The sequence below is a fragment of the Olea europaea genome, chromosome 6 (genome assembly GCF_002742605.1).
Source record: "Olea europaea var. sylvestris chromosome 6, O_europaea_v1, whole genome shotgun sequence".
Lineage (NCBI taxonomy): Eukaryota > Viridiplantae > Streptophyta > Magnoliopsida > Lamiales > Oleaceae > Olea > Olea europaea.
The window spans coordinates 16,464,387-16,491,506 of record NC_036242.1 but is presented as its reverse complement, the minus strand read 5'-3'; the positions used below and the strand labels follow the sequence as shown (position 1 = coordinate 16,491,506).

Sequence of the window (27,120 nt, the reverse complement as noted above, 5' to 3'; positions counted from 1 at the left end):
TTTGCAATAGTCAAAAAACGTTGTCTAAACCCTTTTTGCAACGATCGCGTGTATGTTGTGGGATGCGATGTTGCCATAGAGATGAAGGTAACGGCAACGTTCATTGACCGTTGTGAAAGGCTTCTTTTGCAACGCTCACTGAACGTTGCAAAAGAAGCCTTTCACAACGGCCAGTGAGCGTTGCGAAAGACCTTTCGCAACGTTCAGTGAGCGTTGCGAAAGAAGCCTTTCGCAACGGTCATTCACCGTTGCCTCTTTTTTTTTTTCTTTTTTTTTTTTCTCAATCAATAATTTATGCATATTGACTATAGCAAAATTGAAGATAAATCCTAATGAACAAATTTTGGAATTGCATAAAATTAATAATTTCATTACAAATTTTTGAAATACACTAAAACATGAAATGTGATACAACATTAAATAAGAAATTTCTTTTGATACATTAGTACACTTAAATTATCCATTGAACACAATCAAAACAAGTGAAACGTTATTACATATAATTAAATTAATGTACAGCTCTTTATGCATATTGAGTCAAATTCTTACATTGCTTTTATATTGACTGCACTTGATTGAATTTCTTCAAGATACTCAAAGCTATTAATGTTTACTCTCTGCTCGTCCATACTTTACGGAGAAGTTGATACCTGACAGCATTTCGACCTCCATTTTCTTTTGGCATCCAGCTCGGCTTTGGTGAATGTGTGTCAATAATGATAGATGTCATAGGCGAATCTAATTCATCAAGCTCGTCATCACTCGTGTATGATTTCTTGAGAAGTGATGACCCACTCCGTGTCAAGCTAGAACGGCTACCACTTTCTCCCAGGATACCAGCAACTGAAGCAACTGATGGTGGCTGGTAACTCGTCCGCGGTAAAAGAGTTGAGAATCCTTCTTATCAGTGATGGACCAAACGTGGGACATACCTAGGAACACGGAAGATATTATATAAATAAGGTATCGACTATAATATGCATAAAAGATGATGCAAAACAGTAACATTCTAAGCCATGGCTAAACCTTTTTTCTGACTTTGCGACGTAATAGCATTCCAGTGTCCATAGATTTTGTTCAAAGAGATCAAACAATTTATAATTGGCTTCAGTTTCCCTCTTCTTGATAAAGTATGACATCAAAGACAGATTCCCTAGCAATCCAGTGAACGTCCCCTGTAGCCAATAATGATTGATTTAATATGTCAAATGCTGGTTGTGCTGACATAAAGTTCTGATTAAACTAAGCAACTATGAATTAAAGACTTAAGAGAATGGGGGACTAAACAATAACTTCAAGAAAGAAAAAACAAAAGAGAAAGAGACAGGCCTTTGATGGACCTCGAAAAGTGCCTCTCTGTACAACAAAAAATAGAGTTCATTAAATTTTGCAACAAACTCACTTTGCTTAGGAATAAGGATGCTGAATATAAGCCTTAATTCAAACATGTCTAGAAGTTTGTTTACAAGGGCTCCAAGTGCATGCCTTGCTTCTTCTAAGAAGCTGGCTTACTTCCACAGTATCACTATTGATACTGCCAAAATAAGCCACAAAGAAGTCCTTTTTTTTCGGCTTTTGACTTTTGGCTTCTTTTGTCTTCTAAGATCACCTAAGAGGTGTTGCAGAAAACATGTTTTCGCCATTTTAGAACAATTTCGTGAACATATGAAAATTTCCCATCTTTCTACAGTCAAAATACAAAAGACATACAAGAAATTACATCTCTTTATTTAATTTTAAAACCACTCTAGTCCTTTTTTTTTTTTTTTTTTTTTTTTGGGCTTCTTTTGTCTTCTAAGATCACCTAAGAGGTGTTGCAGAAAACATGTTTTCGCCATTTTAGAACAATCTCATGAACATATGAAAACTTCCCATCTTTCTACAGACAAAATACAAAAGACATGAAAGATATTACATCTCTTTATTTAATTTTAAAACCACTCTACCAGGATAAAATATTAAAGTTCCCATTCGTTTGCTTGGATCTTCTTGAAAACATATTAAATTAAACCTTTCAAAATTAAAATGCAACAATAACTCGCTTAAAAAAGGTCTTAAGGGGAGGGTGTCCAATTGTTTATAAACCCAAAAGGCTGGCCTTTCAAGAGCAATGTAGGATTAAGTTAGATCGTCATATAAAAATTCCAAATCTTCATCAAAAGAATTAAAAAATAGAAGATACTACACAAAGAAAGCAGCAAAAAGGTACCAGTGCAGGAGGTTTGACGGTGAGGAGGCAAGAGATTTTCTCCCTTTCAATATTAATAACCTTAAGAGCTCCACCAATAAGGTTAGAGAAAGAATCCTTAATATTATGTTCAGGTTAGAGGGTATCATAATTTCATTCTCCACATTAGGCATAATAATAAAATCAATCATAATCGAATTCAGCATAGCTCACCTGAATATTTGTGCTTCTTTAGAATCTTAATTTGAAACTCTGTAAAGAATAATTAGACTGAGAAACCTGTATTCACATGAAATTGAATAATCATTCAAAAGAACTCACTATATAAGTAGAAGAAAAGATAAATCAAGAAAATGGCGTAAGATATTAAGTATAAAACACTAATAATCACTCAAAAATTTCAATCATGTGATAAACCATAGAAATCATCAAATTTTCAAATCCCAAGACACTAAATCATAAAGCCTGAATTCCTAAATTAGAAATCCCTAAATCAAAAAAATCCTAAATTGGTAAAAACACAATTAATTACAGGAATGAATAATACCTAAATCAACATTCAAAAAAACTGGGAGAAAACATTAACATAGTAACATTACAGACACTAAAAGTGGAAGACAATAGCTTAAATAAAATGTTACATACTGTAGAGTTCCAACAACGACGGGAGATGATTGACACAGTGTAGACGGTAGACGAGAACAATGGATTAACTCAACTACTCAAGAAGTAACGTGCAGACTTCGGAGTGGAGAATCGGAGATGACGAAGGGCGAGAAAGTGATACGATCATGTCTGCTAGGGAGGCTGAAAAGAAACTTGGGGGAGAGAGATATAAAGCACTACCGCAGCCGGGGGCGAGAACTGGGAAGGGACACCCAAATTGTGAAATGAGAATGATTTTAGTTAGGTTTATATGTTAAAAGAAAGGAGGCGAGACTTTTCGCAACGTTCGTGTTTAAGAACATTGCGAAAAGACTTTTAACAACGTTCCTTGATCGTTGCAGAAAGTGACCTTTAGCAACGTTCTTATGTACATTGCGAAAAATAACTTTTCGCAACGTTCTAACGCATGTTACAAAAAAGACCGTTCTGCAACGTTCAAAGAACGTTGCGTAAAGGCTTTTTCGGCAACGTTCAACGAACGTTGCGAAAAGTGACTTTTTGCAACGTGCATTTAAAAACTGTTGTCAAAACTCAATTTTTAACACCAATGGCAATATTCACTTATAAGAACGTTGCTATAAACCTCTTTAGCAACATTCAAGCAATGAATGTTGCCTTTTGCATGTTGCAAAAGGTAATTTTCATTGTAGTGTTTATTGTGTGTTTGCACGTGACAAAACGTGTTTCTTGGTTACAGTTTAGCATTTTCGCCTATTTGTTTTTGAGAATCCAACTGCAACTTCATTTTTTGCTTCTCTATATTTAGGATTCACTGTGTGAAGGAGCAATTTCACTTATTTTATATCAAAAGGTATGTATTTCATTTTTTTCCACTTCAGTAGATAGCGTTCAGATTCTTCATTTTTCCCTTTAGATTTTGGGTTATTGTTCCTTTCTTCGATTGATTTATCTATTTTGGTTTGTATTGATTTTGTTAGCTTGGTTCTGTGTTGTTAATTATATATATATATATATTAGATGGGTTATTATGGATTTTGCAGAAAAGATGATATTTTAGAAAATTCAAGTCAAATGAGCTATCTCTTGTATCTGAATGCTTCATGTTCTGTCAGGGATAATTTGGGAGTTTCGGATATGAGAATGATGTCAGTTAGCCCACTTTTAGTTTCTGAATTTCGTGCGGATATGGCTAAGATACTTGTGTATGGCTTTGCTGAATTTCAGATTTATAATTTGCTTGAACTAAAAATTGCTCTAATTAAGTTCCATGGAAGATTGCACTTTTTAAGCTATAGGAGTATAAGAGCTATTTTTCTTTAGACAAACAACAAATTAAGTTTTGTTCTCAATAAATTTGAAGACTGCTACATAAAATATTTTTTTACATGTTTCTTTAGTAATTTCTAGATCTCCAACAGTTGCAATAAGCTGCCTTTGCTATTATTCTTTGGTAAGTTATTACAATCCTTCCAGTTTGCTAAGTCATAGTCTTGTGTTCAAAGATGAAGGAATAAGGATTTGGCATGCTACGGAGATTATAGTGATTTTTTATGGCTATATATGTGGAGTTTAATGATGCTTATATGTATTTTATTTTATGCTTCCATCGAGCTTTCAAGATGTGGCCAATCTGGAGCTTATGATGCTATTTGGTTTCAAAGATTGTGCGTGTATTTACATTCTAAAAATTTATTTATTAATTAGTTTTGTTAAGTTTGTAAAGTTCCATCTGACTACCGTCGAAGATGTTACTTTAACTATTAATGTTTTGAAGATAGCATTATCATAATTGCTTATGGTTTGGATTTTTTTGCGAGAGTTAGGAGGATTAGAAATATTAATCAATCTTGGGAAATGGAGTCTTGGCAAGTTCTTTAATTAAATTTTGTTTAATTCATGCTCTTTTATTTCTTATCGTCAATTTCAATTACATTGATAATAATTTTATTGAATTGAATATTTTGTTACAAATTATTGTTTATTTTTCTTCATCAACTTAGACTTCAATTAAAGACAAAATATAGTGGTTTTTACAACTTTATGCATTAACTACAGGATTTTGTGAAACTATGGAAACGTCATTAGTTATAGACTTGTATTACATTGATGGTTAAAAAATAAGTGTTAGTGTTAACTTTGACAATTTAAAAGTATGTCCAATAATCTGTAAATGAGAAAAATGAATTAAAAAAAATAAAAATTCGAACGTTGTTGTAAAATCGCACAGTCGAAATCTCTTCTTTTATCAGTCACGCATTTTTTAATCTCAATGAATAAGTACTAGTTTCAGTCTCCTAATTTTATTTTTCGCACCTTTTATGCAGCTTCTAATAATCATACTACTAAATATCTTTTAAATTAATAGGTATGTATTTCAATCCTATCCCTTTTTATTTAACCGATGCTGTCATTTTTGGTTATTTACGTTTTTAAATACAAATGAAACTTCAGTTTTAGATTATATCTAATATGGATTTCCTTATTTGAAGGGGGTAATCTTGAGTCCTCCATATCAGTAAATCTATGTGAATTTGATTATTTGAGACTACACAACTTGAAAATCTGATTATGGATTTTGGACAATAATTCTTGTAGACATGAATTGACTTTCTATTGCTGATAAAAGTTTAATGTATATACTTATCTATTTTCTCTGTAGTATAAATAATATATCTAACAGAATTGATTTACCACACCATTTCTTTCAAGTTATCACACCTTCATTGGCCCATTATGTTTGTTTGGTGAGTCTTAAAATGATTTCTTTGTTAACATGTATTCATAGTTAATAAAACTATATATAAAGTAAATAATATTTTTATGAGACTTATATATATATATATATATATTTTTTTTTTATTATAGTCGCTTCCTAAATCTTTTGTACGTCGCTCAGGACATAAACTTAGTGATACAGTATGTTTGATTGGTTATGATATAATTATTTGTAACATACAACTGGAAAGAGTTGATGATAACATATATTTTGCTGCTAGATGACCACAATTCTTTGACCACCATAATTTACAAGATGGTTATGTTATCCTCTTTGAATACAACAGAAATTCTACTTTCGATATTTGACCATTCAGGCATAGAAATAATGTATAAGTCTGGTACATTTGAGGTAGGGATTTCACGTACTGGTAATCCTATTTTTCAAGTAACATTAGAGGCTAATCACAATGGTCATCGAAAATTTGTGGGCTCCTCTTTAACTTAATTCTTTTCTAGACTTTATTTTTCTTGACTTACATGTATGAGCTATTTTTCATATTTATTGTTCTCACTTAATTCTAAATTTTATTATTTATAGATTTGTGAATTTATTTTGTAGTATGTATTTAGGGCCTTCACTCGATTGTATCTACCAAAATTTGTCCTGAATGTTCAATTCCATGATTGTTCACATCATAATTGGCCAATACGAACAAATCTAAAAACAAACGGTTATGTACGATGTTTCATCATAGGTCGGACAGACTATGTTAGAGAGAAACATTTTCAAAGAGGTGATACATGTGCAGTTGAACTTGTGAACGATGAAATCCCTATGTTCATGGTGTACAAAGTGTCGCGCCGATGGAAGTTTGACTCTTACATGAATTGTGTATTTTCATGTTTACTTGTTATCATACATTTATTTTGGTTTCCTATGCATGGACATAATTTATTTTTTGCACCTGTGGCATTCATTCAACTGTATCTACCAAAATTTGTCTAGAACGTCCAAATCCGTGATTGTTCACATCATAATTGGCCAGTATGAACAAATCTAAGAACAAATGGTTATGTATGATGTTTCACAATAGGTTGGGCAAATTATGTTAGAGAGAAACAACTTCAAATAGGTGATACATGCTTCTTTGAATTTGTGAACGATGAAATCCCATGTTCATGGTGTACAAAGTGTGATGCCACGATGGAAGTTTGACTCTTACATGAGTTGTACATTTTCATTTGTACCTTTCATATTTACTTATTATCAAACATTTATTTTGTTTTCTTATGTATGAACATTGCATAACTAAATTTATTAGGATTAGGATTTCTAATTTACTTGTATTATTTTAACTTCAAATTTACCCTCAATTTGTCCTTTTTTTTTTTTTGGAATAAAGTGGTCATAGAATTTGATTTTAGTACTTTTAATTAACTTATATAATGAAATCCTAATTTTGGACTTCGTTAAATGCTATATCATCGTCATTTGAAGACTAGCATCCTTGACCTTTATTTAAAAAAAAATGTATTATAGATTTCAAATCATAATATCTTCACAACAATCTAAGTAGGATATTCTAAGTCTATATGAAGAATATTTTTGCTATAACTCAAATGTTTGATGCTTCTTTTGGTCTCTTACTTTTGGTTTTCAAAACTACACCTTCGTGCAACTAAAAAGGTGTTTACTCACTCAATCTTTGCTCTATTGTGTAATTATTCATCTCTTTATTTCTATTTGAGGTATGGTTTCATTTTTACACTTCTATTTACTTAATCAAGCTACACATTTTCTGCAGGTAGGTCTAAGGAGTCGAATATTAACGATAATCCTCGAGTTTCTTCCAAAGCATTTATCAGTAAACTTAGAGAGAAATCTCCTGAAAGCCTATCATAATTTAAAAGAGTAATCAAATATCTTCACAAAAAAAAACTTCTCTTTTATTTGTAGCCACAAAATGAACATTATATAGTTCAAACCAACGACGATATTTCTGTCAATTTATTTGATTGTTCTTTTAAATTATGTTATGCTTTCGGGAGATTTCTTTCTAAACTTAGTGATGATTACTTTGTAAGAGGTTCAAACTCTATATTCCAACATGATTTCACATTGAGACATAATTCTTTAATTAACATGTATTACAGTACATTTTTGTCTCAATTTATAATCTTAAATTTCAAATTTACTTACGAACACTTCACACTTTTCTTTTACACAGAAAACTCATTTTCCTTCTCTGTTCTAGGAAAACTAAAGATATAAGATCACGAAAGGGATCAAAGTTTAGACATATGTTTAAGTGAGACTAGTAAGTAGATTTTCTTCATTTTCAAATTTTGAAAATTGTCATGTTGGTCAGTAAAATCCTATGGATGAGAGAGATGAAAAAATTAGGCACAAATGTGCTTTGCCAATTTATTTGCAAGTTTCATTCTTGATAAATTTTATATCTTAGGTTTGTCCTAAGAGGCATTCAGCTATCTGCCTTATGCAAAAAAACGTGGACTTGAATTATTGGGGCACTAATCTTCTACAAAATATTCACATTTGCAATTGATCATTTGAAAAGTTTTATTCATATTGAAGTCGATAAATAGTATGGAATTAATGAGGCTCATATTTTGCCCTTTTGTATAATCTTTTTTATTATTCATGCAATTATTTATATTGCATTTCTTAATCTTCTGATAGATTCTTATGCTAATAAAAGATCTTTTGACCTTTTGATATCTGAAAACAAGTATGTAAAGTACTTGCAATATGTATCCAAGCAAAGTCATCCATGTCCCTTCCTACAAAATTTTTAATTTGCTCTTAGATAAAAGCAAGTCTAATGCACTCTCTAAGAGCAAGTGGGTCCGTGTGAATAATTAAAAATATAATGTTGATTTTGCATAGATATGATCTTGCTTCGCGCTATAATATTAACAATGATATATGTAATTTTATGTATACTTCACATTGGATATTCAATTGCTTTATTATTTGTCTGTTATGATGATGATGATGATGATGATGATGATGATGATGATGATGATGATGATAATAATAATAATAATAATAATAATAATAATAATAATAATTATTATTATTATTATTATTATTATTATTATTATTATTATTATTATTATTATTATTATTATTATGCATTGTTCCAACTATACTTATACAAGAGAGAATTTTTTTTGTGAATATGATTCTTTATATAATCAATTGCAAATCCGAATAATTTCTTTTATGTAGTGAGGATGTGTGAACATGAAGACATGTCGTTTATCTTGTATATTTTTCTATTTTAATTTACATTATTTGTATCCACATGAACATGTTTGTGAAATATCATAAGTTTCTTATATTTGGAGCAAACTTAAACATTAGCCTTAATTGTATATACTGTTACTTGGATTTTACTAAAATTAGAACTCATGATGCATTATAACATAAATTGTATTATCTAATTCTATGAATCAACCATTTATCTGATTTTTCTTCATAAAGTTCTACAGAAAAAACTTGCTTAAGTTACTTTTGAATATGAAAGGTACATTGCTACCGAATTTGTGGGAATGGATGAGTTATTGTCCTGTAATCCTTTTTAATATATTTCTTCTTGGGGTGAAGTTCTTTCTTTTTATGATTTACCATTTTAAAGTAATTTTATCAATTCATTAACAAGCAATTTTTGTCATGACTCAATTGGCTTTGCAGAGCTCATCAAATTTGACGCATTCATGGAACTGACTTACAAATTCCTATTGATAAAATTTTCTTCATAGTCATGGCTCACGACATAATTTCCATGTGATGGATGATATAATTCTATGCACAGAAAGAAAGATGATGGTGTTGCACATTATATAAATTATATAATTTTTATTTATATAATTGTTCAAAGTCTTTATTTTGTTTCCTATCTTTGGACTATATTAGATTGTATTAGCGATAAAGCTTCCTTCAAAACCTCGAAAGGCGATAGCCACAATCAAGACACTTTCATATGTTCAAGGATTGTATGTATCATTCTTACATGTACATTGCAACAAACAAGCATATAGTTCTGAAAATCACTAAAGAAAACTTTGAAACTACTTGTGCCAATTCTCACGTCTTCTTGGATGTGATGAGAGCAACTAAGTATTTTATGTTGTACCATATGATTTTCTATTTAGTTTAAACATATTGCTGTTTCGATAGCATCTTGATATGCAACTTATTGTCCTTTTTATTTTATAAAAATTCGAAATAGATTGTTTCAACAATGTAACCTTTTTATTTTAATGTATATATTTATAATCATTCATGCTAAGTATAAATAATGGTATGCTTAAATTTTCTAAAATATATTGTTGTTTGGGCAAGTTAACTTACAAAAATATAACAGTTATTGTGCAACGCAGGATACACCACTAGTAAATATAAAATGCACATATATACTCACTCGAGGACTATCAATGTTAACAATAATATCTTTTGCTTCAGGTTATCTGCCAACTGTCAATTCGGCATGCTAGAGGCCCTCGTCTAATCCTTTCTTATATTTGCCAATGTCAGGACAGCTTCATAAGCCCATAGCATTTGCATAAAAATTTGATAAAATATCAAAATCATAAGGTTTTACCAATTAGGTGTACGACCAGTGGATACTATAACCATTAAACATAGGGTTGGTTAAGTAGAGTCCCCAAAGACTAGGGTTGATGAGGACAGTCCTCACCAATTGAAAGTCAACAATATTCGAGTGTTCATTGCTGAATTAGTAAAGTCATCTTGAGAACCAGAGGATCTAAACGCGAAGGATCGTACCATCTAAATATTCTGTAGGGTACACTATTTTTGGACAAATGTTTATTGGACATTAAACTGTAGTAGGCGTCACTTGGCGACTTTCCAAGATTTAAACTCAAAAAGGGAAAATGAGCAGGCAACAATTGGAAACTTTACAAAACTTACTTTTTACGGCCTGCATTTTACGGCATACATTTGCATACCATATAAAGTCATGCAGTAAATATTCACATTTTTTTACGTCATACAATGCATGCCATAAAAAATGAACTGGACGCCATTAATTCACTTTTTATGGCACACAAAGCATGCCATTAAAGCATACATATGGACACCATAAAAAAAAATACATTAAAGTAGTCTATTTACTATTTTATATTATTTATTGACGTGATTACTATCAAATCATATTTTCCATAATTTCAACAAAAAAATATTAAGTAAAATTTAATAATATATGTCAAAATGTAGAGTATATCTAAATGATTTTAATAACGTCACTAGCCAACTCAAAAAGTTTGCCATTGCACTAAATGTTTGAGCACGTGGAAACTTCATTATTCAATGGTTTCCAAGTAGGTTTCCTCGGCAGCCCAAAGATCCTTCTTCGCCTACTGGAGGAAGTTTGCGTATTTGTTCAAGGCCTCTGCATCCTTCAGCTCCATAGCTCTCTTAAAGTAGTCTGCTCTGTTTCAATCAAAAGAATTCCTTAACATCAGTATATAATTGAATTGACAATATAGCTAATTACTCAAACAATTTTTTCTAATGTGTTGGAGGATTTCACCTTCATGTCACTATCTCTCCTTCCAAACTTTTGCGTCAATACTGCCAATGAATCTATCGTTCCCTTTGGCTCAGGAATGTTAGGGTTGGTGACTCAAATGTGTTAGGATTATTGTTGATTTAGAATTTGATCAAGTGGAATCCTAGAAATTGGTTAGGAGTCTTTTGAAGATTCGTGTTAGATTTTTACTTAGAAATGGAATCTAATTGCATCCAACAAAAGGAAACAAAATCCTGTTAAAATGGGTCTCCTAATTTTAATATATTTTCTTGCCTTTTAGGGCTCTTATAAGGTTGGCCTCTAAATACAAGGCTCTTCTGTCAATTCTAAGCCAACTGCTAGATTGCTTTGTATTCTCCATATTGTTGATTCAATAAACATCATTTCTCTGCGTTAATCCTTTTGTTCCTCTTTACAATTTAAACCTTTTTTCGTTGTGTGATCTTGTTTACTTCAATATTGTCTTATAATCTCGTTCCTTCAAATCTGATTTGGAATCAACTAATATTGTTGGAGCTTCCGCACCCAACAAGTGGTGTTAGAACGAGGCCGTTGATTCTCTGCGGATTGGTTGAGATTTTTTTCGAGATAGTTGGGTTGAAGTATGATATTCCGCAATTATATTTTAGTACAAGGTTCTTGTTGTGGAAAGTAAAGATGAGGGTTGTTCTAGCACAGTTGGATTTGGAAGATGCGTTGTGAGATTTTGACAGGATGCCAGCTGGATGGACAACGAAGGAAAAATAGTAGAAGGATCGAAAGGCTATGTCGTTGATTCATCTTTTTTTATCCAACAATATTCTGGAAGATGTCTTGAAGGAGAAGACAACGGTTGCTTTGTGGTTTAGACTAAAGTAGTTGTGTATGACTAAGAGTTTTACAAGTAAATTGGCTCTTAAGCAGAAGCTGTATTCCCATTGCATGGTGGAAGGAGGATCATTGGAAGATCACATTGCTGTGTTCAAGGAAATAGTTGCAGATTTGGAGATGTTGGAGGTTAAGTACGATGAAGAGGATCTTGCCTTGATCTTGTTGTGTTCGCTGCTTAGGTCTTATACATTATTTTGGGATACTATCTTGTATAGTCGAGATAGTTTGACTATAAAGATGTCTATGATGCTTTGCACTCAAATGAGAAGATGAAGCATTTGGTTGGAGCTACATCAAGGGATGGGGAAGCTCTTATATCTCAAAATGGTCAACGAAGAGGCAAATCGAGAGTTAGATTTAGTAATGTGACCTGTTACTACTGCAAAAGAAAAGGACATATTCGAAAGGATTGCGATATGTTGCAGGCTAAAGGTGATTTAACTGAAATCGTGGGGTGCAACCTTTGAATTCAGACAAAAACCAATGTAGTTGAGAATTGTTCAGATAGTAAAAAGGTAATGTTGACTGTGGTATCTAATATGGAGTCTATGCCTGACGAGGAGCGGATTATTGATTCAACATGTTCGCACCATATGTGTTCTGATAGGAATTTATTTCAGACATATGAGGCTATTCAATAAGGTAGAGTTGTAATGGAAAACTACGAATTTTGCCATATTGCTAAGATCGGTCGAGTCAGATTGAGGTTGCTGCATAGAATATTTAGATCAGGTTCGAATGTTCCTGACTTGAAAGGAATCTCATTTCGCTAAATACCGTGGATGTAAAAGGGTATAAATTCTCTGGAGGAGGTGGAGTCTTGAAGGTTCAAAAGGGAGTTCGAGTTGTACTGGAGAGACGGAGGAGATCCCAGTTGTACATTTTGTAGAGGAGTGCAGAATCGATTATAAGACATTTGGACAAGTTTAGTATCATGGTGGAAGTTCAGTTTGGTACAGTACATCTTAGGTTGGGCTCTGAGTCGATTCAGAACACTGCTAGGGAGAATGTTTGACACGACCTGTCTCGAATCACCCTAATGGACCCGACACGTGTCGTCGTCGATGGTAGAGACCAACTAATTGTCGGACCCACCATCAAGACAACTTTAACATACTTTGTCTATGATATACTTTGTAAAAATTTTGGCAGAGTTCTCTCTGAATTATGAACTAGTCACTTTATCCAGTTGTCTGTAATCAATACACAATCTCATTGTGCCATCTTTCTTCTTCATAAATAAGATCGGTGCTCTCCATGGAGACACACTGGGTCTAATGAAACCCTTGTCAACTAAATCTTGCAACTGAACTTTCAATTCTTTGAGCTCTACTGCGGCCATTCTGTAAGGTGGTTGTGAAATTAGTGTAGTTCTTAGAATCAAATCAATTATAAACTCAATTTCTCTATCTAGAGGTAACCCTAGAAGATCTTCAGGAAAAACATCAGGGAAATCTCTTACCAGCGATATATCATCAAGTATTTGCTTAATGATTAGAGTATCAATCACATGAGCTAAATATGCATCGCAACCTTTCCTAAGCAATCTCCCAGCATCAAGTGCGGATATGATAGATGAATGTAATATTCTTCATTCACCATTAAAAACAATTTCAAGCTCTTCTGGTCTTTTAACACTATCTCTTTGTGAAAACAGTCAACTAAGGCATGATTTGCAGCTAGGAAATCCATGCCCAATACCACATCAAAATCATAAATATCAAGTTGAATCAAATTAGCTTTCAACTCCCGATAATTCACTCTAATCACACAATCCTTGTACACACAGTCAACTAAGAATGAATCTCCTACTGGAGTAGCTACCATTAAATCACTATCTAACAGTTCTGACACATGGTCTGCATAATTAGCAAATGCATAAGATATAAATGAATGTGTAGCACCAGAATCAATTAAAGAACGAGTTTTTTTTTACGAAACATAAATAACGTATCCATGACCACGTTTGGTGACTCATTGGCTTCATGCTGAGTCATAGCAACAACTCTCCCTGAGCCCTAGCATATCCAGCATAGCCTTTCTGTCTAGTACCACTACTGCCAGCAACATTGGACTGAATAGCACTAGAAGCACCTGTTCCACCTGCCAACGTATTCTCTGTCTAGAGATACCACCTGGTTGTAAAGATGCTCTCTGTGAGGTACCACCTGCTGAAGGCGAACTGGACACTTTCTCCTCATATGTCTAGTTAGACCACATTGATAACAAACTCCAATGACCTTAAAGCAGTCTCCAGAGTGAAACTTTCCACACAACTGACACTGTGGAAATTTGACAAACTATAGCTATCAATATGTCCTGAAGTAAATGATCTCTGAACAAACCCTGAGTATGAGTACTACTACTCCCTGGCTGCTGCACTAATCTTTGGCTCGATTTCGAGCCCTGACTTCTGTGGGATTTGGATTTAAAGCTACTAGAAGTAGAAACATCTAATCCACCTCCTATGTGATCCCTTCTCGGTGGTCTAAACATAGAAGCTCCTACACATGTCTGCTTACCACCACTAACACTAGGCCTCATTAGTTGCTGACTGCTTTGTCGTTTTGAAATACTTTTTTCAAATTTTAGAATTGCTTCTAGAAGTTTATCAAAATTTTCATACTCCGATGCTATATCCACTGATCTGATCTCTTCTTTCAAGCCATATTCAAACCTCTACATTTATCAATTTCATCAGCTACAAGAACTCCGCATAATTTGATGATTCTATAAACTTTTTTTGATATTCTGCCACTGCAGATGTCAGTACAAATTTCAAGAATTCATTCTGTTTATCATTCTTATATGAGTGAGAGCAGTAGTACTCATTAAAATCTTCCTTAAAATCACCCCATGAAATCACAGAAGGATTAACATATTTACTCTATACCTCCTTCTAGCAAGAAGGTAGCAAGACGTGCCATCTGATCATCGAGACAATCCATAACCTAAACTATTCTTTTGATCTTTACCAGCTAAGATTTGGCTTTTGCTGGATCAGCTGTACCTGTGAACACTTTAACTCCTAATTTAGTTGCTCGCTCGATGCTATATTCTTTATCTGAACTGCACAATGTAGAAGCAACATTAGTGGCAGTCCTATCAGCTATATTATTAGACTGAGCTACATTTCCTTGTGTCTACTCATGAGTTTACTGTATTGATTGCTCAACTCTACTAACATCTCTATTAGGAGCAACTTGTGGTTGAGGTGGCACATTATGGAGTCTGTGAGTCTTACTACCTCGAGCCATTACTTCCAACTACAAAACATGTATGATATGTTCAGAACGAATTCAAAATAAATGCAATGCAAGCTGACTGTATAACCATGCTCTGATACCAATTGACACGACCCGTCTTGAATTACAATAATGGACCCGACACATGTCGTGCACCAATGGTAGATACCAACTAAGTGTGTCGGACCCACCATCAAGGTAACCTTGACCTGCTTTGATTGTGATATACTTTGTAAAAATTTTGGCAGAGTTCTCTCTGAAATATGGACTAAAATCCCGTGAAAATATAATCCAATATCCCAAACATATACATATAGTTTAAAATAGGGTACACTGGCCCCACAAAATACCAATTATTCAAATATAACATTGGCAATTCGTCCTTTGCAATAATTTACAAACAATACCCAAATGTATAATATACAAAACACAACAGGCCTAAGACATGGAACTAATTTCTGACCAAAAGATGTGTCTATCCCAAAATATGAACTATTTAAACTGATAAGATATATTATACAATGCTTGACAATCTATGGCTCAACTCGATAGATCTACTAGCCTAGTGGTGCTCAACTCAGCTACTATCTGATAAGAGAAAATGTGATAAAAATATGAGTCTATAACTTAGTGAGTGGATATTTCATAAGTATATATTTTCCAGATATGCCAACATTCTGAAAATTGGTATATAATAAAAAGTTCTTTTATTGTATCATAAGCTAAAACATTTATTCTTTAAACTGAAATGACTAAATTCTGCAATCTGAAAACTGATGAACTGCAATCTACTGAAAATCACACCAAAAATGTACTCGGAATAACCTTACTCATGTATTGGTTAGTACCGATATACATGACAAAGCTATTCAATTCTATAATTCTGATATTCTGGTCATATGTGTGTAGAGCTATCTGGTCATACACTATGGAAACACATTCACAATAGGGCAGAGCGAGTAAAATCACCATAACTTATCATACACTGTGGAACCACATTCACACCAGTGCAAAGTGGGTAAAATAACCACATAGAGTCATACACTGTAGAAACACATTCACACAAGTGTAGACTAGGGTAAAATCACCTAGGTACTTCTAGTGAGTTTAAAAAATAACTTGAAATATGCTGAAATATTTAACATTCATATAACACGCTGATCAAAAGATTTAACTGAAATGATTTTAACTTTAAAAACAACATATTATAAATTCACTTTATTCTAAAAATCATGCTGTCAGATCAACTATGGGAAATAATAAATTTTCTGATCTAATTTAAATTTAATAAATACTATTTTCTGAAAAATAAGTTTTATCCACTCACAAATCAAGCTATAGCCTAAGATGGTCGGTAGGCTTTTCTGATCTCCTTGTCATCACTTGAAATACAATACAAAATAACCAATTTAACCACTATTAAAACAAGAAATCTTTTGTCCCTAATGATATAATAGCTAAATTAAATTACTCAATACTTGAATATATTTCAAAATTTTCCTTTGATCAATTGGAGCTAATTCTACCTTCTACTACCTTCACAAATATATATTATACCCAAAATTACCTTCATCCCATTCATAAAAATAATTATACTTTCCAATCTAATGCAAACTAGTAACCATGATTCCACCCATTTAAACTTTCATCTTGTTTCTCAACTTCATGCTTTCATGTGAGTATTCCATCAATATAATTATTCCCACCAACAATCCTTAATAAAAAATCCCAAATAGAAGTCTAGGGTTTGCCAAAAATTATATTCCTTACTTTAATCAACTAAAAATTAATCCATCAAGCACTTTAAACAAGGATTCATACTCCTTTCACTAAATCTGCAAAGTTAACCCAAAAATTTAACCAACTAATCAAACCCTAGAAATTTAACATCATAATACCATAAAACATTCACTTCTAAATCTCATGAAGAAATGAAACAAATGTACCCAAACATGAAGAAATCAACACTTACTTCCCCCTTCTTCCTTTCATTCTTCTTCTTTTCTTTTCTTTTTTCTTTTCTTTTTTTTCTTTCTTCTTTCTCAGCCTTTCTACTTCTCTTCGTTTTCTCTAGTGTGTGTGTGTGTATTTTTGAGAGAAAAAATGGTCAAAGGTTGAATATAAAGGTCCACTTTTTCAAAATTGCAAAGGAAGTCCCTCAACTCCATTTTAATATAACATTTAATCCTTCTAACTTCCCTTAATATAAAAGTAAACTCCCACTTTAACTTGTTTAACCCTTATATATTGCCAATTATAAAATAAACTCTAATCAAATATTTAATTTCATTTTAGTCCTTAATTAACTCTAACCTTGACTAGTCAATATTTGATTTTTGACTAGTAAAATTTGGGTTGTAACAATGGTGGTGATCCGGCTTTGCCACCAATTTCAATGGGTACACTGTGTTCAATTGCTGGGTAAGACTCATCGAGCCTAGGTACGACGATGTTAGTAATGTCTAGGATGTTTCTAAGGATGTTGAAGGCAACAATTTCAGCAAGGGCCGTTCTGATCAAGCATCTGGTTTGGTTCTTGCTACATGGTGTGCTTCAGCCCTGTGTGATGAATACTAATTCGTTGGTGGAATTGGGAACCCTGGAGATTGGGTTCGGATGTCGATTGTGGACACTATACAGAGGATGGGTGTTTGGTTTATATGGAGTGGCTACTATGTTGAAGAGATTCGGCCAATTAATTTCGATGCAGATGAATTTGAAATGTAGGAGTTTCATTCTTAGCACTAAAATTTGAGTCAAGTTGGTGATTGTTAGGTTTGGTGACTCAAATGTGTTAGGATTACTGTTGATTTAGAATTTGATCAAGTGGAATCCTAGAAATTGGTTAGGAGTCTTTTGAAAATGCGTGTTAGACTTTTACTTAAAAAAGGAATCAAATTGCATCCAACAAAAGGAAACAAAATCCTTTTGAAATTGGGTCTTCTAATTGTAATATATTTTCTTTTCTTTTAGGACTCTTCTAGGGTGGCTTATAAATACAAGGCTCCTCTGTCAGTTTTATTAGATGTAATAGATAGAAGCCAATTGCTAGATTGTTTTGTATTCATCATATTGTTGATTCAATAAACATAGTTTCTCTACCTTAATCCTTTTGTTCCTCTTTACAGTTTAAACCTTGTTTCGTTGTGTGACCATGATTACTTCAACATTGACTTATAATCTCGTTCCTTAAAAAATTCGGTTTGGAATCAACGTGTGTTATTGGAGCTTTCGCGCCCAACAAGGAACAGGTTATTACTCTCAGCAAATGCCTTCCCATGAGAGCACAATCAAATCAATATATTATAACTTGTTCATATCCTTCCTACACACATAAGCAAAACCAAATTGGTGTTCAAAATCCCAAACATTGAAAAAAGGAAAAATTCCTTGTGGACATGTGAAATCACAAGAAAAAAAATAAATAAAACGAATCAAATAAAGACCAACAATTGTACCACTAATTGTATAGAAGCAAACAATGGTCGCATGCACAATTCCACGGCATGTGGAACTAATCAGTTTCTATTATGATAAACACGAAATGTTCCTGCCAAGCAAAAGCGTTCACCCATAAACTGTAGAACATATTTAAAATTCCACACACCAAAAACCTTAGTTAGATGATAAAATGTAGAAACCTTCCAAATGCTGGAGATAAACATGGAGTACTGACTAGAGTTGCATTTATGAAATTGTCAAATTACCTGGGTTCGGAGAAAGAGCAAAGCCGTAGTGACGATAGCGATCGACCACCCAACTTTGTATTTAGTGTCATCATGGTCATATAATTTTATTTTTTTCATCATGGCCACCTAACTTTATATGAAGTGTCAATGGCCATCCACTTTGATTTTATTTCATCATGGTCACCTCATTTCATAAAACACTTCACCGTGGCCATCCAATTTCATATACACATTTTAAAAGGGATAGAAGGATAACTTTGCATTATATAACAACAACAACAACAACAACAACAACAACAACAACAACAATAATAATAATAATAATAATTTATTTTGAAAAATAAAATAAAACAAAAAGCCTATTTTATAAAAACTTTACTTAAAAAAATCACATAATTATTTTATTTTTGAATTAACGTTTTTTATAAAATAAGGTTTTTAGTTTTTTTAAGTAACTTTTCTAAATAAGTTTCTATTTTATTATATTTTTTAAAATAAAATTTTATTTTATTTTACTTTTAAAATTATTTTATATAAAATGCAAAGTTACTGTTTCACCCTTTTTAAAATTAGTGAAAATGGTTAAAAGAAGTTGATGGTCATACTAAAATGTTATACGAAATTAGGTTTTTATGATGAAACGATTTATGAAGTTGGGTGCCATAGTGAAATAAAATCAAATTGGGTGGCCATGGCGATATTAAATATAAAGTTGGATGGTCACGATGAAATAAAATTAAATTGGGTGGCCATAGTGACAGTAAATACAAAGTTAGGTGGCCACTGGTGGATTTAACCTTGAAAGAAAAGAAAATGAAAGCAAAAGCAAAAGAAGACGTGGGAGAAGGAAAAGAGAAAAATGGAAAAGAAATTTCAAGTTCAAAATTGGGCATTTTTTACTACATGCCAATATGTATGACATAAATATTCAGCTTTTACAATACAAGACCAATATATATGTCGTTGATATTCAGCTTTTACGACACGCCAATAATATATGCCGTAAGTAATTTAATTATTACAGCACACATATAATGCAAGCCGTAAATAGTCTATTTTTAAAACATTCTTTATATGCACGCCGTAAATGAATACTGTAAAAAGCTACTTCTGTTGTAGTGGTATATTAAAAAATTCGATACTTTAATATGCTACGACAATCATGCAATTCAAAGAGCACTTCATTGTTGTTTTAGAAAAGTAGCTCTGGGAGCCCGAAAGTGGTTAATACATTATAAGTATGATATCACCGAAACGTTTGATGAGTCCCCAAGACATTGAGACTAACGTCAATTGACTTGAAATTGCACTTGGCATCACGAATGACTACTAAATTTGTTCCATTAAATCAAAATCTGAAAATGCACAAATAATAATCGTACCATAATATGCTATCGATGGTCATGTTGATAGCATTCCTAACCCGCGACAAACCCATACAAAGGCATTTCAAACAGCTCTAGTGAGACCCCAAAATTCATGACCACGTCTCTAAGGATTGTAATGTCTCGAGTCTATGTGATATCAAGACTGATGTCGATTTTACGTGAAACATCATTTTATATCACTTAGTGACCAGCAAAATTTATTCTATGAACTCAAAGACGGAAAACGCGTAGCTACTGTCTGATATTAATATCAATCAAAATGCACAATGGACCATGCAATAGCCTTTCAGAATGTTATGGTGTTCATTGCTGACTTAGCAAAGTCGTTCCTTGACCCATAAGATGCAACTGCATTTATTAAGTTCATACCTTTAAAACATTCGACCGGGTACGCCAATATCGAGACAGAAGTCGTTTGGACTTGAAATGAAATTTGACGTTGTTTAGTGACTTGCCAAAGTTGTTCCAGTTGGCTGCCCTGACTAAGGTGTACACCCTTTGAAATAAAATCAATCACCATACCCTCTTGATCTTCTTGTCGATGTGGATTCAAGAAGGTAAATGTTGGATAAATTAATGGATATATAAAGATTACTTAGAGGCTGGAATCCATATGATATTTTCCCCGAGGTAGTGAGGACTTACACTTGACTAAAAACAAATCTTAAGGGGATAATTGAAATAAATACCTAAAAATAGCAAACAATCCATATTTGTCTAAAAAATAAAAAAATAAAAAAAATAAATAGATAGAATTCCAATTTCCTTGAATTTGAAGAAAGCCATAATTCTGCATAATATTGGAGATAAATAGTAGATGACAAGATTGAGGTACAAGGGAATCTTAGAGAAGCATGAGAAGATAAAGAATGAGCTTATCTGCACGTTTCAATGTAGTATAATAGTAGAAAGTGCGAAAAAAGTGTATTTATACATTTATTTTGACTGTTAAATATTAATATTAGAGAGTACATTCAAGGGATTATTACTTAATCATGTGTAAATATTGTTTGTTTAGGTGAAATTCGATGTTGGACAATCTTTTGGAGGAAAAAAATATTAAAAAATGGATAAAGGGACGTATTTTGTTTTTAATTCTGAGAATGTATTACGTATGATTCTAGGGATCATAGAGATTATTCTGCTATATATATATATACATTACATATGAAATCAATGAAGTTTATTTTCATTCCATTTGAAACATAACATGGTATCAGAGTGTTAGATTTCGAAATCCATACCTTTGCTTCTGCGGCCGAATCCCCTGCCTTCGACATCAACAAGTCTCTCACTAATGCTTCATCTCCATAGTTCCTGCATCCATCTGATCAACCAAATCAATTTCTTGTCGATACACCTCTTAGTGGCGACAATTATCTTCTTGGCATCGACCAATCACTCGAGCACTGAATGCTAAGAACAAATTGGGCTTTGTTCTCAGCACCATCAAACGACCCACCGAAGACTCTGCTGCAGTATTACTCTGGGACTGATGTTGTGACATAATAATGTCATGGCTGCTCCATTCCATTGATCGCTTACTTATAGGTAGCCTTCTCTATTATGCTACACCAAATGACTTATGGGTAGAACTAGAAACCCATTTCTAACAAAGCAAACACACTAAAGTTTTGGGATTTGGCCAATCTTCACAAGGAACAAAAATCAATTACATCATACTAAGGAAAATTGAAGGAGTTATGGGATGAATTAGGCTCCTTGCAACCAATCAATCCATGTACATGTGATGCCCATAAATCCTTCGTTGAATCTCAAGACACATATCGAGTTTATCAATTTCTCATGGGCCTTAACGAGAGTTTTCAGCAAATTCAATCACAGATTTTAGCCACAGACCCACTCCTTTCTATTATTCATTTCTATGCTACCCTCTATCAAGAAGAAACCCAACGTTTGCTCCAATTAAACCCAGCTCGACCAGATGCCTCAACTCTAATTGCCCGCTCGATGCCACAGCGGACTCAACCTCGTCCTCGTCGAGTCTGGCCCATCGAAACTCCTCTCTGTGAAGCATGTGGTAAACCCGGCCATCAACATGACAAATGCTTTGAGGTTATTGGGTACATAGAATGGTAGTCATCCAAGAGCAAACGCAGCACAGTCGGTTCCTTTTTGCTGGCTATCCATCAAGTTTCTGTCGCCGCCAACTCCTTAGCCATGAGTGAAATTTCTGGTCTCTTCACCGAGCAACATAACCAATTAATGGAACTCCTCAAAGGCCCAGCTCTCTCCTTCACAGGTCCATCTGCTCGCCCTTCTCTTTTTGATAAACCGTGGGTTGTGGATAGTGGTGCCACACACCACATTACCACTTTACCCCTAAATAATTCTTGTACTAGTACTTGTCCATCTTTTGTTTCTCTCTCCACAGGTTAACAGGCTCCCGTGTCCCGTATGGGTAATGTTCAATTATCTTCTCATCTCTTACTTTCTAATGTTTTGTCGATACTTGATTTTAAATTTAATTTGTTATCGGTTAGTCAACTAACGAAATCACTCAATTGTGTCATTTCCTTCATTCCCACCTTTTGTGTCTTCAGGACCTAACCATGAAGATGCTGATTGGCATGCGTTGTACTACTTTGGATTGTACTATACTTCAAGGCAGCTCTCGTCACTGCCTGTAGTCGTCCAGTCACATTTCTTTTGACACATGGCATCAATGCTTGGGTCATCCCTCCTTACATAATCTTCCGCATTTTATTTCTCGTCCTAAAGTTATTGAACATTGTGATGCATATAATCAAGGAAAACATACTTGATTACCTTTTCAATCAATTAAAAATAAAACTTCAATGCCTTTTGAACGTATATCTTGTGATATTTAGGGTGGTTATCATACAAATTCTCTTTTAGTTGCACATTATTTTTTAAACATAGTTGATGAATACACTTGAGTCACATAGCTATATTTAATGCGTTTTAAATCTAAAACTTTATCCTGTCTATGTTCATTTTTTTCCATGATTCAAACTCAATTCAACTACAAAATACGTCACATACACACTGATAATGGCCAAGAATTTCTTGCCCGCACCACCCAACATTTTTTTCTGAGCAAGGCACTCTTCACGAACACACTTGCATGGAGACACCTCAACAGAATGGTATTGCTGAACGGAAACACCGCCATATTTTAAATGTGGCTTGATGCCTACACTTTGAAGCACATCTTCCCCTCACCTTTCGGGGCGAAAGTGTACTCACTGCAGCCTACCTAATCAATCGAACCCCATCTTCCTCCCTACAAAACATTTCTCCCCTTGAACGCCTTTACCAGAAGATGTCTTGCTATGATCATTTACTTGTATTTGGCTGTCTTTGCTAGTGCTTATCACGTTTATGATTTAGATCACAAACAGTTTCTCATCTCTCGAGATGTCACATTCATCGAACATGTTTTTCCCTTCAAGTATGGTCCCAATTTTCTCCCTCCCCCCTTACGTTACCTTTCCCTATCCCTGATTCTCCCACTTCTTCTCCAATCTCCTCCTCCCCTCCAACATCCACTCCTGCTCCTCCTACCCATCCTCGTTGTACTATACATCCTCTTGCTCGCTTAGCCAACTACATTTGCCCTACCCTGCCTTTCATTACGTCTTCCATCGATCTAGTCACATCTTCAGGTACGACTCATCCTCTTTTTGCTAATGATTTTACTTTTCTTTCTGCCTTATCACATTCCTCTGACCCCACTCAATACTCTCAAACTATTTGACATTTCAACTAGCGTGATGCTATGTAGCTTGAAATTCGGGCTCTCGAATCTAATAATACTTGGATTCTTACATCCCTGCCTCTAGATAAGAAACCTATCTGTTGTAAGTGGGTCTTCAAAACTAAATTCCATCCCGATGGTACCATTGAGCGTCATAAGGCTCATTTAGTGGCCAAGGGTTATACTCAGGTTGAGGGTCTTGATTACCATGACACTTTTGCTCCTGTGGCCAAACTTGTCACTGTCCATTGTGTTTTGGCAATTGCAGCAGCCTGTAATTGGCACCTCCATCAACTTGATGTTAATAATGCTTTTTCTTTCATGGAGATTTGGATGAGGAGGTCTACATGTCACTTCCTCCAAGGTATGGTCGAGAAGGGGAGACTCGCATTTGTCGTCTCCTTAAATCTCTCTATGGTCTTAAGCAGGCTTCTTGCAATTGGTACTCAAAACTATCCTCTGCTTTATTCTATGATGGTTTCACTCAATCTGAAGCCGATCACTCTCTTTTCACCTGAACTATTGGCTTTTCTTTTACTATTGTTCTAGTTTACGTTGATGATATCTTAGTTGTAGGTAATGACCTCTCTACTATCAATGTCCTCGAAAACTCTCTGAATGACAAGTTCAAAATCAAAGATTTGGGCAACTTGAAGTATATTTTCTTGGCCTTGAAATTGCTCGATCACCTCTTGGCATCTTCATCAATCAGTGCAAGTATACTATTGACATCCTTGCCAACTCTGGTCATTTAGGTTCACGCCTAGCTAGCTTTCCTATGGAACAAAATTGGAAGCTCACTACTGATGACGGTACCATACTTTCTCATCCCAGTTCATATCGACGATTATTGGGTCGAATTCTGTCTCTTACTATTACTCACCCAGACTTCTCTTTCTCCATCCATATGTTAAGTCAATTCATGCAACACCCTTAGAATTCACATTACCAGGCCGTACTTCATGTTCTGTGCTATTTGAAGGGATCTTCGGGACATGGACTATTTTATTCTGCTTAGTGTGATCTCATTCTTTCTGCATACTTTGATTCTGATTGGGCTAGTTGTCCTACGACTTGTTGCTCCACAACTGGATTTTTCATTGCTCTTAGCACTAGTCCCATTTCTTGGCGAACAAAGAAGCAAATAGTTATCTCTCGCTCCTCTATCGAAGCTGAATATCGTGCCATGGCATGGCCATTTGTGAACTTGTTTGGCTCAGATCTCTTTTGCATGAACTTACTATTGTCCCAACCCACCATATCTTGCTCTATTGTGACAATGACGTTGTTCTTCACATCACTCGTAATTCTATTTTTCATGAATGCACCAAACATATTGAAATTGATTGCCACTCTGGGCTTACTCTTCCTACATAAGTATCTACCAAATTTCAACTGGCTGATATTTTTACCAAAGCTCTTGGGAAAGAACTTTTCCACCATTTCACTTACCACTTGAGCATTACTGACCTCCATGTTCAAATTTTGAGGGAAGTATTACTCATGATTCTTGGGATCATAGAGATTATTCTGCTACATATTATTTCCTAAATTAGTTTGTTTCCTTACATAGCAGATTTCATATATATATATATATATATATGATATTCTAGTACATAGTAAATACTATAAAGAATATATGAAACATCTAGATATAACCTTGAATAAATTTATAGAAAATGGTTTAATTATAAGTAAAAAGAAGATAGAAATAAATGAACAAAAAATTGAATTTTTAGGAATAATTTTAGGAGAAGGAAAGATTCAGTTATAGCCACACATAGTACATACAATTTTATGAAGAAAACTAAGAAATTACAAGTCTTTTTAGGAATATTAAATTATGCTAGACATTTTATGAAAGATTTAGGAAGGAAAGTAGGACCATTGTATAGTGAATTGTCTAGTAAAGGACAAAAATATTTTAATCAATCAGATATAGAATTAGTTAAAAAGATAAAAGCAGAAGTTAAAAAATTACCACAATTAGAATTACCATTAGATAGTGAATATAAAATAATAGAAACATATGGATATGAATTAGGATGGGGAGGAGTTTTATATTCCAAACCAAATAAATATAGTGATAAAAAAGAAGAAAAAATTTGTAGATATGCTAGCGAAAAATACAAGATAAAAGGAAAATATTTAACTAGTTTAGATTATAAAATAATGGCCATCATACATAGTATAGAAAGCTTTAAATAATTTTTAAACACTGAATTTATATTTAGGATAGATTGTGAAGCTATAGTAAAATTTATTAAAGAGAGAAATTTTGATAAAATAAGACATAAAAGATGGTTAAAATTATATGAGATATTAAGCAACTATAAAATTAAGGAAAAATTGTAGTAGAAGCCCCAAACCTTTTAAACACTAGTAGACTTTTCTCTAACCTTTCACTTGTTGCAACTGTCACCCCAACATTTTCAAACATTACATTTGAGGCCCTTTTGGATGGAATCTGTCCAAATTTCTGTTAATTGACCTAAAAAAGTGATTTTGACCCAAAAATTAATTTTGACTATATTTTACTCAATTTTAAAAGGGCAAAATAGTAATTTAATATTTTCTCCACCCACTTTCCCTCACTCTCTCCCCCCCCCCCCCCCCCCCCCCCCCATTTCCCTATCTCTTCTCATTTTTTGTAAGAAAGAAGAAGACAAGCATTTAATCAACTTTACCCCAAAGATTGCAGCTATAAATATTGAATCGAAATTTTTTTACTTCATATTCATAATTTATTACAAAAGATCATCAGTACAATCCACAAATGGAAGGCTTAATCCCATTTCTCCTTCACGCCATCAAGAAACAGAGTTCGCAACCCTCATACTGTTGCCTCTCCGACAAATCCACACACAGCTACCACCTCCTACAGTCAATTGAGGGCAGCTCCTCCCACCACAGAACACGATTTGAATTTCAGAAGCCGTTAGAGGCGATGGCCTTTATCAATAGGTCCCATACAAAAGAGCCGAACCAGAGCTTGCACGATGTCTCGTTCAGAAGCTAATAACGACTTTACACAAAGGGGTTTTGCTTTAACCACTAGTTTAATTACAGAT

At 33.7% G+C, this 27,120-nt stretch overlaps 3 long non-coding RNA genes across 4 annotated transcripts; all 3 read right to left on the bottom strand.

Moving 5' to 3' along the window:
- Nucleotides 1-390: 390 nt before the first annotated feature.
- On the bottom strand, nt 391-1,175 carry LOC111396011. Its single transcript, XR_002702908.1, has 2 exons — nt 1,027-1,175; nt 391-932 (listed from the first exon to the last, which is right to left on the bottom strand). It is a non-coding gene; the product is annotated as an uncharacterized LOC111396011 (long non-coding RNA).
- A 153-nt stretch (nt 1,176-1,328) lies between these two features.
- On the bottom strand, nt 1,329-3,056 carry LOC111396012. The gene is made up of 3 exons (XR_002702909.1): nt 2,834-3,056; nt 2,210-2,467; nt 1,329-1,356 (listed from the first exon to the last, which is right to left on the bottom strand). It is a non-coding gene; the product is annotated as an uncharacterized LOC111396012 (long non-coding RNA).
- Nucleotides 3,057-10,725: 7,669 nt separating this feature from the next.
- LOC111396010 lies at nt 10,726-22,729 on the bottom strand. Of its 2 annotated transcripts, XR_002702906.1 has the most exons (3): nt 21,552-22,729; nt 11,116-15,818; nt 10,726-11,015 (listed from the first exon to the last, which is right to left on the bottom strand). It is a non-coding gene; the product is annotated as an uncharacterized LOC111396010 (long non-coding RNA). The 2 variants fall into 2 exon arrangements; XR_002702907.1 differs by lacking the exon at nt 11,116-15,818 and having other exon boundaries at nt 21,552-22,712.
- Between the last annotated feature and the right edge of the window lie 4,391 nt (nt 22,730-27,120).